Raw genomic sequence first — 12,369 nt, 5'->3', positions numbered from 1 at the left:
AAGATCACATAAATGGTGTGAATGGAATGTCGATAGGTTGAATAATAAGTCTCTGCAGGTGATCAAAAGTATCAGATGGTGTCAGTGAAGTGTCAACAGCTGAATAACAAGTGAGGGATAATTTATAATCCAAATAATTGAGACAGAGAGATAATTACTAAAAATTAAAAATAAGGTGGTGCTGGAGACAAACCAAACAGCTAGAATAACATGATCGGTATAAGAATCGCAAGCCGAGGATCTAATCAAAGTAACAAATAATCCAAAACTGTACAAACTAATTAAGGTTGAGAGATCATAACAAGTTATCAAGGTGATGGCGTCGAAACAGTCCACAATAGGGCAGAAAGAGCCAAGACATTTGGCCTCTGACAGCCGATAAGGAGAGTCTCTGGACTGATATTGAAGACTTCCCTTGACTTACCATGCCAGGACCCCCAACTAAGGGGTCTGGACTTCACTGGGGACCACCTCCCCCAGATTCTGAAACATGGCAATTTGTTTGCAACACATGCAGTGTGTTTGCTGCTAAACTGCTAGTCCATGATGTAAGTGGGATTGAGGCAACAATGTGCTATTTAGCAAGACGTTCACCCCCTTGACTGGAGACCACTGTCCAGAAGGCTCAAAACAACATTGTGAACCCAGCCAGCAGCTGAATGGAAAAATTGCAATAAGGCAAGGCAGGGATGTCTAGGTAGGCAATAAGTGAATGAATGCTAAAAGAGCAATTGAGCCACCTTGCAATGCAGTCTGGTCCAGTCTGTTCTTGCACACAAAGTTATCTCACAACCACATTCCAATTATAGTTGTCATTGAACTGCAAAGTGCAGACGTGTACTGTAAGTGGATCAGAGATGTGCCAGGATGGTGCACCATAGTTAGCACTTGTCAGATGCCAGTGCCCGTGGAATGGAGTTACATATGACCCGTGTCCTGGAACATGTTTGAAACATTGGTGCCAAGCTGGGTTAACATCCTGGAATTCCTTCCCTAAGGGCACTGTGAGTCCACCTATAGCATGTGGACTGCAGTGGTTCGAGAAGGCAGCTCACACCACATTCTCAAGGGCAACTGGGAATGGGCAATAAATGCTGGCCCAGCCAGCAATGCCCATGTCCCACAAATAAAGAACATAAAAAAAACACAATTTAGGCATTCAAGAATAGATGGATGATAATTTTGATAGAAATGATAAGCAGGAATATGGAGAAAAAGCAAGAGATTGCCAATTCATAGTAGGTCCAGTACAGGCATGTTGAGCAGAATGGCCTCTTTAGTTGCCCTAACAATTCTATGATTCTGCTAATCATAGTTAATCAAAAGATCCTGAGGAATCACCACATTGATAGCTGCTGCAGAAACTACTCCAGTGTTTTACCAGTGATTAAGTGTGCAAAGAAGTAATATGGAGAGAGTGAATATAAAAATAAACCCTGGCATTGAGTTTGACACTAGCCTGAGGGACATGAGTGCAGAGATATCTAAAGTAAAGAGAGCTGAAAGCTTGTATTATGTTGGGCACCTTTCCAGTATAGAGGACAAGTGCGGTGGATAGATATAACAATCCTTGCAAGATGCTGAGATTTCTCTGCTGTTGGGATGGGGGTGTAGTTTGTGCAGGGCAGAATGCCAGGGTTAAATATCAGAGATGGAGAAACACTCTTGCAATTTTTACATGATTAACTTTGGGGATCAGGGAATATTAATACAGAAATCACCCTCAAAGGATTAAATGGATCGGGCAGCGTTTATAACAGGGCAGGAAAATACACATCTTGACGCCCTCTCTCTGTTTCATGTTTTCGACATAAGCTTCTTAGCCTAGGACCAAACCTTCCACCTAATGTGGCATGCTTCCAATGAGACAAAGACTCACATTAGAGTAACTAAACAGACCAAAGTTTGTCATCGCATCTGTTAATCTGCCAGTGAGAAGCAGAACATGTATGAACAAGATCAACAAATAAAACTTGTGTTGAGACAGCATTTTTAACTTGTGATTTACCAGGAGCATTATCTAAGTAATTGACACTCCTCCATCTAAGGAGACATTAGCACAGGTGACCAACACCCTGACCAAAGAGATATCTTTGAAGGAAGTTTTAAGAAGAAGCCAGAGAGGTAGACAGCAAAAGACGTTTCATTAGCTGGAGCTGATGGTACTGCCACTAATGGTGGAGCTGACAATTGCAGATCAGGACGTAACCAGTCAGAATTGGAGAAATACAAATATCTCAGATGGAAGAGATTACAAAGTTAGAGAAGAGAGGTCGTGAAGAGTCTTGAAACAAAAATGAAGGTTTTAAAAATGTTGTTTCATGTGGACAGTGCTGGCCAACTTGTTGCAAATTCAGACAAGGGCGGCTGGGTATTGGAAAATCTTAAGTTTACAGAGGGCTAAATGTGGGTGTAGAGGTAACACAGGCGTGTATAAGGCATGGGTGGCACAGTGGCTCAGTGGTTAGAACTGCTGTATCACAGTGTCAGGGACCCGGGTTCAATTCCACCTTCGGGCGACTGTCTGTGTGGAGTTTGCACATTCTCCCCATTGTCTGCCAGGGTGTCCTCTGGGTGCTCTGGTTTCCTCCCACAGTCACAATGGTATGCAGGTTAGGTGGATTAGCCATGGGAAATGCAGAGTTATAGGGATGGGAGGGGTCCTCTTCGGAGGGTCAGCATGCACTCAAAGGGCTGAATGGCCTGCTTCCACACGTAGGGATTCTCTGATTGAATAGCTGAACTGGAGCAGAGTTGAGTGATGTTACAGAGGTTAAAACATGCATGAGGTATCTGATATGCCCTGCTAAGGTTGAAAATGCAGACATAAGACATAAAAACAGATGTCGGCCATTGACTCATTGAGCCTGCTACACCAATCAATAAGAACATAAGAAGCAGAAGTGATGAGGCTATTCAGTCCTTCAAGCCTGTTCTATCATTCAATAAGATCATTAATCTTTAATCTTCTATTACAAACCAATCTTTCTGCACAATCCAGATATTCCTTAATTTCTTTATTATCGAAAATCGACAGATCTCTGTTTTAAGTATACTCAATGACTGAGCATCTTGGAGTGGAGAAGTCCAAACATTTGCAACCCTTTGAATGAATAAACCTCTCCTCCTTCCATTACTAACTGGCTGATTGTTTATGCTGTGATTTTAATGTGTTAAATCTAACCCCGAGCAGGAGAAACATGCTCTTGGTGAGGGATATGCTATCCTAATGTTAGCTTGTACACCAAATATGCTTCCGATGTAGAAGCTGTGCATTATCTATACATCGACTGTGCCAAAAATATCCAAGATGCTCGACAAATGAATGCCAGTTTCTCCAAATTGATACATTTTAGCAGATCTCAAGATCAGGTTCTCTTCCTAATATGGAACATACAGCTGACCCAGTTTAGATCACATATGTAATGAGAACTGATAACCGAGACACATTCACGCCACATAGAACCAGAAGGCATTATCAATATCAATATCAAGAAATATCAATTTTCAGTAGGAGCATACCATATTGCTTCAGTATTCAGTGAAATCTGATCCTTTAACTCTAATTCTGCTGACGGAAACAACAGCATTCAAGGAAGCAATTTTTGTTTGTCTCTTCAAGTTTATGCTTAAATAAGTTAATTGACAAAGAGATTCTGCTCAAATGTGCATCCTATACATATTTTTGATTCATCAATATCAGTCCCCTTTAAATTGCCACTCGTGAAGGATGTCACTCCCCTGATTTCTGATCTTCATGAATTATAGACAGTGCTCTGCAGCAGCAAGATCCTTGCAGGCTTACTTGTGTTGATGCATTAACAGAGGACACTTGAAGGGAAAGGGGTTAATGCAGTTTATTGAATGAGCAACACAACTGAGATTAAGCTGTGCAGACTATGTCATGAGTGGAATAAAAAGCAGATTAAGCAATTTTTCATCATGTTTGTACAACATAAATATTTGGCGTTAGGTACATTATGTTAACAAAAAAATGTTCTGGAGAAAATATTTTGCAACTTTGTTTCATCCACATGGTCAATTCTCTTATAGCATTTTCTGTCACAATTTTATTCAGATTCATTTTCCTGACAGGACTGTTCCAAGTGATGCTGTTGCAGACTCTTATATTTACTAGTTGTCCCCACTTCTTGGACAAATTAAAACATGATGTAATAATTTGGTAGCTCTTGTGTAGCCTAATTTAAAGTGCTGGAACATCATTAGGAGCTGGAAGCATGCAAGGGCTGAACAAAGCATTTGTGATAACTGTTAAAATGTATTGCTTAAATTATGCCCATTAGCATGATAGGGTTTTATTACTATCTTCTTCACCAGGTCTCAGTCTCATGTGATCAGACATCATTACAGTGCAGCTCCGTACACACATGTTCAATAATTAGTACAGTACCCTCTACTCCACATAAAGCTTCCATATTTATCACTTTTTCTTCCACCTCCATTTTCTAAGTTTTTCTATCCCTACATTTTATGGACACTTGGTAGTCAATTTCCAAACAACATGTCAGTCTCAGGAGAAATGCAGATGCAGAGTGACTCAGCTCTCTCTAGCTTCTGAATGAACTAAGGAACTGAGTAAGTGAGCATCAGAGATAGAAATGCATTTTAAAAAAAACTAAATATCTAGTGGCAAGGCGCAAAGTGCTGCTTCTTGTAAATATTGAAAAGAATAAGAAAGACAACTGAATAAAATATAAAATAGTAGTGACCTAAATCTGGAGTGGAGCCTGCAGATGGTGAGGAAAGGGAAGTCTGAGGAAATTATATGAAGAAGGGGCACTGGACTCGAAATGTTTACTCTACTTTATCTCCACAGATGCTGTCAGACCTGTTGAGTTTTCTGAATTTGTTTCTGATTTCCAGAATCTGCAGTTCTTCAGTCTTTTTTATAAGTAGGCTTTTGGTAGACCAGAACAATGGTGTGAAAAACGTTGGACAATAATGCTGTCTGGGTGATGAATTATGCTGACAACCAATTTAGGACTGTCAGAGAGGTTCACAGTGTGACGCACTTACATTACTGAGAGCTTTATATGTTAAAACAAAGGATCCCATTCTCTGCAAACAGAAAGAATGTGGACATACGCTTGTCTGTTTCAATGCAACAAAATAGACAATTCACTGGTTCATTTCTCAGGACAACGCCCTGATCAATTAGTGTCAACCTATCTGGTTTAAAATTTAGACAAAGCCTTGCAGTTTACTTGCAAACATGCATTCTCCACGGTAACACCTCTACTGGTGTCCATTTGCCGATCAATCAGCTTCTTGTGCAGTTGAAAAGTTGACTTTTTCCCTTGAATGGGTACTCTTGTGCTAAATCCTGATGAATGCAAGATGAGAAGTTTTAACAAAATGAGTCTTTTTTCAGCACTACTGAAACTGTAAGTCTCAGGTGATCGGAATGTAACTTGAAATGCTTTGTAGTAATCAGCATTTTATAGCAGGGAAATTAATAAATGTTATTGTTGTGTAATACCATCCAAACTTGCTGCAGTAATCTTATTGCAATTTGCTCTCAAACTTGAAATTGATCAAAGTCAAACTCATATTTACTTGCATTTGGATTAACATTTGCACATGAAGGGGGCAGTTAGCTTAAATGGCCAACATATGAATTAGATTAATACCAAAAGCATGAGGTTCAAGTCCCGTTTCAGCACAGGTAGACTCAGAACCTGCTTCCTTGCCTTACCCATAGTGAATATTCACAGTATTTTAGAATCTGAAGTAAATGAATCAGTTACCAAAATTTGCAAGGATAGGATTTCTGCCTTGGGTATGATTTGGTTGCAACTTGGGCTCAAAACTGCATTTGTTTTGAAAGGTACTTTTTTTCTCTCATGTTTTGTGCTTTATTAATTTGTACATTATCAAATGCGAAATCATTTGAATCACTACAATCGGGCAGAGTTGTAGAATGTAATTTGAAAAAGGTTGGTCCTCTTTAAAAATGTTTCTTTTCACATTCAAGAATGGCAACTTAGTGTGAGTTGATCTGGACAACTGAAGCTGGGTTTATATCAATAAAATGTCTTGACCTTTGTCTCTAAGCTTTCAGATTTTATTGCTTAAATTCAAACAAAAATAAACAAGAAAATAAGGCATTGTACTCATTAATTTCCAACTGAAGAGAACATTTCCCAAATCTGGGAAGTTTTAGAAAATGAAAACCAAACATAACTGCCTTCCAAGCCACATACTTTAAGGCCCTGGAATGACATCAATTAGACTCAAGGACAATTTACTCAGTTCCTAACCCTAGTGATTGTAGTTTTCTTTAATTCTTCCATCCCTTCCATTTCCTGATTTTCAGCTAGTTCTGGGATGTTACTTGTATTCTCTATCATGAAGGCTGATGCAAAATACTGAAACAAAAACAGAAATGGCTGGAGAAACTCAGCAGATCTCGTAGCATTGGTGGGGAGCACTCAGAGTTAATGTTTCAAGTCCAGTGACTCTTCATCAGAACTGTTAGGAGCTATGAAAAGATGGTATTTATGTTCAAGCTAATGTTGGGAGGGGGGCAGGGGGGAATGGGGTATGCAGATCGGTGGAGATGGAGCCCAGAGAGAGAGGAGAAAGTGAGGTCTGCAGATGCTGGAGATCAGAGCTGAAAATGTATTGCTAGAAAAGCGCAGCAGGTCAGGCAGCATCCAGGGAACAGGAGAATCGACGTTTCGGGCATAAGCCCTTCTTCAGGAAAGGGCTCCTGTTCCCTGGATGCTGCCTGACCTGCTGCGCTTTTCCAACAACACATTTTCAGCCCAGAGAGAGAGGGAAAGAGACAGAGATATGAAAGAGGGAGTTAAACAAGGAGATAATGGATAGCAAGCCAGGACAGAAGAAAAGCTGAAAGAGTGATAATAATAGCTCAGAGTAGGAGGAAGTGGGGTGAGCTAGAAGAGAGAACAGTACAGCGCAGGAATGGGCCCTTCGGCCCATGATGTTGTGCCAAACATGACACCAAATTAAACTAATCTCTTCTACCAGCCTTTAGTGCATATCCCTCCATTCCTTGCATCTTCATGTGCTTATCTAAATGCCCCTTAAACATCCCGATCGTATTTGCATCCACCAGACTCCTATCACTGTCTGTGTAAAACATTTGCCCCTCTCACCTTAAATGTAAGCCCCCTAGTAACATTTCAACTCTGGGAAAAAAATTCTGACTGCCCAACCTATCAATGTATCTTATAATTGTGTAGACTTCTATCAAGCATCACTGCCCCAGAAAAAAACAACCCTAGTTTTTCTAGCCTCTCCTTATAGCTCACACCCTGTAATCCAGGCCAAATGCTGGTAAAACTGTACTGAATGCAATCCATACAATGTGATAATGAATTTCGGAATACATGAAAATGGATGACAGTGCTAAAAGCAACCCATATCACAGCAGGATTGTGTTTGGGGTGGATAAAATACAAGGAAGGATGGAACCAGGCTCTGAAGTTATTGAACTTGATGTCGAGTCCTTGAGGTTGTACGTAGGCTCAATGGAGCAGGACTGTGACAGCAATGTTGGCGTGAGAACATGGTGGTGTGTTGAAATGGCAACTGGAAGCTCCAGGTCATTTTTGCCAACAGAATGTAGGTGTTTTGTGAAGCGGACCCCCAGCCTGCATTTCATCTCGCTTACACAGGATAGACCATATTATGAGAACTGAAATGGAAAATGTTGGTTCAATTCATACCTATCATCTCCACATTTTCCACTTTGAATTTCCTTGATACACTTTCGACACAGCCAATGTTCACTTTGTTAATTATTTCTTTTTTAATATCTGTGAAAACACTGACTTTTTGAAGGCTGGCTAGTTATATTTTACACAGTACGGTTTCGCTTTTCATCTTTTCATCACTCAGCTTTTTAAAATATTCTGTCCAATTTTCAGACCTTCCACCCACCTTTGCGCTATATTACGTTTACTTTAGCTTTAATAGCATCTTTAACATTTTAGTTAATTGTGGATTGTGGGATACTCTTCTTTGAAATTTATTTCTTTTTTGGACTGTACCTACTCAATATAGATTCATAGAGATGTACAGCATGGAAACCCGTCTATGCCGACCAGATATCCCAACCTGATCTAGTCCCACCTGCCAGCACCCGACCCAAATCCCTCCAAACTCTTCCTATTCATATATCCATCCAGATGCCTTTTAAATGTTGCAATTGTACCAGCCTCCACCACTTCCTCTGGCAGCTCATTCCATACACATACCACTCTCTGCTTGAAAAGGTTGCCCCTTAGGTCTCTTTTATATCTTTCCCCTCTCACCCTAAACCTATGCTCTCTAATTCTGGACTCCACCACCCCAGGGAAAAGACCTTGTTTATTTACCCTAACCATGCCCCTCAATATTTTATAAACCTCAATAAGGTCACCCCTCAGCCTCTGATACTCCAGGCAAAACAGCCCCAGCCTGTTCAGCCCCTCCCTATAGCTCAAATCCTCCAACCCTGGCAACATTCTGCTAAATCTTTTCTGAACCCTTTCAAGTTTCACAACATCTTTGCGATAGGAAGGAGACCAGAATAGCATGCAATATTCCAAAAGTGGCATAACCAATGTCCTGTACGGCTGCAACATGACCTCCCAACTCCTGTACTCAATATTCTGACCAATAAATGAAAGCATACTAAATGCCTTCTTCAATATCCTATCTACCTGCGACTCTGCTTTCAAGGAGCTATGAACTGCACTCCCAAGTTCTCCTTGTTCAGCAACACTCCTGAGGACCTTACCATTAAGTGTATAAGTCCTGCTAAGATTTGCTTTCCCAAAATTCAGCATCTTGCATTTATCTAAATTAAACTGCATCTACCACTCCTCAGCCCATTGATCTATCTGATCAAGATCCCATTGTAATCAGAGGTAACCTTCTTCGCTGTCCACTACACCTCAAATTTTGGTGTCATCTGCAAACTTACTAACTGTACCTCTTTTGCTCGCATCCAAATCATTTATATAAATGACAAAAAGTAGAGGGCCCAGCACCGATCCTTGTGGCACTCCACTGGTCACAGGCCTCCAGTCTGAAAAATAACCCTCTACCACCACCCTCTGTTTTCTACCTTTCAGCCAGTTCAATATATTCTGAAATATCTCTTTAAATGTCTGCTGCTATATTTTCATTGGTTTATCCTCCTTTGGCATTTCAATTTAACTAACTTTTATTTCATGCACTTATAATTATCCTGATTTAAATTTAAAATAATTGTCTTGGACCCACTCTTCTCTCTCTCAAACAAAATATAAAATAGCTCCATTAGTGGCCAATAATACTGCATGATGAACAACAATGTTCAAATGCATATAGAGTATTGCTTTTAAACTCACCCCAATAGCAAACAATAAATGGATATAAATAAAATTATCAAGGCCAGAGGAATACAAGTGTATTTGGTATGAATGGCTCTGGAACATTGGAGTAACCTTAACATTATTTCCTGTTTCCCTTAACCTCTCTGCTGTTTCAAACTCCTATTTGTTACCTTTTGTAAATGGTGATTGTATACAAACTGACTTTTCCAGCATTACTTCTACCCTTTATCATTTTATATTCGACAGACAGAGTGTGTCACAGGCAAATGTCACAGGAACACTAACATGTATGTAGATGGTTCATGTCAGCCATGTTCAATGCCAGGAAACACACCAGGAAGAAGCCAGCAGCAATTCAAAATGGGTGGGACAATTTGTGGCTGACTGACCTAACCAGTCAGCTTGTGCCATGTGGGCCCAGCTGAAATCTCCCCTTTGGTGATTAGATATTGCCTATGAAGCTTACAATTTACATTAATGATATAGATAAAGGTATTAAAAATAATATTAGCAAATTTGCTGATGAGACAAAGCTGGGTGGCAGGGTGATAAGTGAGGAGGACCTTAAGAGAATACAGGGTGACTTAGACAGGCCATGTGAGTGGACGGACGTATGGCAGATGCAGTTTAATGCAGACAAATGTGTGGTTATCCACTTTGGTGATAAGAACAGGAAGGCAGATTACTATCTAAATGGATTCAAGTTAGGTAAAGTGGAAGCACGACGAGATCTAGGTGCTCTTGTACATCAGTCAATGAAAGCAAGCATGCAGGTACAGCAGGCAGTGAAAAAAGCTAATGACATGCTGGCCTTCATAACAAGAGGAATTTAGTACAGGAGCAAAGAGGTCCTTCTGCAGCTGTACAGGGCCCTGCTGAGACTGTAACTGGAATATTGTGTGCAGTTTCGGTCTCCACATTTGAGGAAGGACATTCTGGCTATTGAGGGACTGCAGTGTAGGTTCACGAGGTCAATTCCTGGAATGGTGGGACTATCATATGTTGAAAGATTGGAGCGACTGGGCTGGTATGCACTTAAGTTTAGAAGGATGAGGGGGATCTGATTGGGACATATAAAATTATTAAAGGATTGGATTGGAGGCAGGAAGCATGTTTCCCTGATGGGTGAGTCCAGAACCAGAGGACACAGTTTAAACATAAGGGGTAGGCCATTTAAACCAGAGTTGAGCAGAAAGTTCTTCACCCAGAGAGTGGTGGATATATGGAATGCTCTGCCCCAGAAGGCAGTGGAGGCCAAGTCTCTGGATACTTTCAAGAAAGAGATGGGTAGAGCTCTTAAAGATAGTGGAATCAAGGGTAATGGAGATAAGGCAGGAACAGGATACTGACTGTGGATGATCAGCCATGATCATAATGAATGGTACTGTGGTCCAAAGGGCCGAATGGCCCACTCCTGCACCTATTATCTATTGTCTATAATTACTTGGACAGGTTTCCAGCAGGTATGAAGTGCCAAAGACAATCTGTGCCCACAGCATAGAACACTAGAAAACTATAAAACAGAGGAGAGAAAAATAATGACTCCAGATTTTTATCCTTTTTTCATGTTAACCTAAAGAGCAAATTTAAAAATAGTGTGCAGGAGCCAATTCCTGTGTAAACAGCTACCTACTCCATTCCCTCCATTTGAGATTTTTAAGTCCTTGGGATAAGGCAGTGAACCCACAATCAATAATACCATCTTGTCTCTTGTACTTTGGGGTGGACATTTCCAATGCTCTGCTGTTTTCATGGGTTCAGGCTGGTTTTGACAGGAGACATTGTTCACAGTAGCACAGAAATGTTGTGAATCCTGGAGGAACCCTAATTCCAAGCGGGGAAACAAATTGTGTCAACTGCTTCTGGAATCTTTTCATTGGTAAGGTTTGAAATACAGAAAGAAACTGTTCTTTCAGGTTCAATAATTAAGTAATATGTTCTATATTAGATGCATTTTTAATAAAGTGATAGATCATAAGGCCCTGTCTACCATACTGTTGCAGTAAGTACCGAAATACATTACACTAATTTTATCCTTTGGGAAAAGTGCACTTATGCATTCAAAACTGAATAGCATACTGCTTAGGATCAAGATTAGAGTGGTGCTGGAAAAGCACAGCAGGTATGGCAGCATCCAAGGAGAAGGAAAATCGATGTTTCGGGCAAAAGCCCTTCATCAGGAATGATGAAGGGCTTTTGCCTGAAACATCAGTTTTCCGGTTCCTCTGATGCTGCCTGACCTGCTGTGCTTTTCCAGTACCACTCTAATCTTGCCTCTAATCTCCAGCATCTGCAGTATCTACTTCTGCCTATACTGCTTAGGATCCCCACTGAAATAATCTAAAGTGGTTTAAAAGCTCAGAATTCTTTTAAATTGAGAACATTTTCAGCATGGTTCACTTTGGGGAGGAAGAAGCTCCCAATTGCTTGTGGGCTTCCTGGATTTACAAAACGTCCTGTATATTTTAGGAAAAGACTAGATTACTAGATTAGATTACTTACAGTGTGGAAACAGGCTCTTCAGCCCAACAAGTCCACACTGACCCTCCGAAGAGCAACCCACCCAGACCCATTCCCCTATATTTACTCCTTCACCTAACACTACGGGTAATTTAGCGTGGCCAATTCACCTAATCTGCACATTTTTGGACTGTGGGAGGAAACTGGAGCACCCGGAGGCAACCCACGCAGACACGGGGAGAATGTGCAAACTCCACACAGACAGTTGCCTGAAGCAGGAATTGAACCCGGGTCTCTGGCGCTGTGCTAACCACTGTGCCACCGTGCCACCTGTATTTTTTTTCTTTTTTTACTTTTATCCCCTCGTTCCCCCCTCTCTCTCCCTCCCTCCATCTACCCACAGCTCACTGTCTCACCCCCTGTCTCTCTGTGTCATCTCCACCTGCTGAGACTCAGCAAAGCTCCCTTTAACAGAGCTTCCCCCCCCCCCTCAAACCCCTGTGCCCATGAGCTTTTGGCATCTGAAAGGGCATCAGCAGCAGGTACATGGTACCACTGC

The 12,369-nt window shown here is 41.0% G+C and overlaps 1 protein-coding gene across 6 annotated transcripts in view; it reads right to left on the bottom strand.

The window, feature by feature from the left end:
* celf4 (CUGBP, Elav-like family member 4) overlaps positions 1-12,369 on the bottom strand; it is a 1,180,733-nt gene that overhangs the window by 537,951 nt on the left and 630,413 nt on the right. The window lies entirely within an intron of this gene.

The sequence above is a fragment of the Chiloscyllium plagiosum genome, chromosome 1 (assembly GCF_004010195.1).
Source record: "Chiloscyllium plagiosum isolate BGI_BamShark_2017 chromosome 1, ASM401019v2, whole genome shotgun sequence".
NCBI lineage: Eukaryota > Metazoa > Chordata > Chondrichthyes > Orectolobiformes > Hemiscylliidae > Chiloscyllium > Chiloscyllium plagiosum.
Note: the sequence above shows the minus strand (reverse complement) of the source record. Positions and strands in the feature narration are given on the sequence as shown.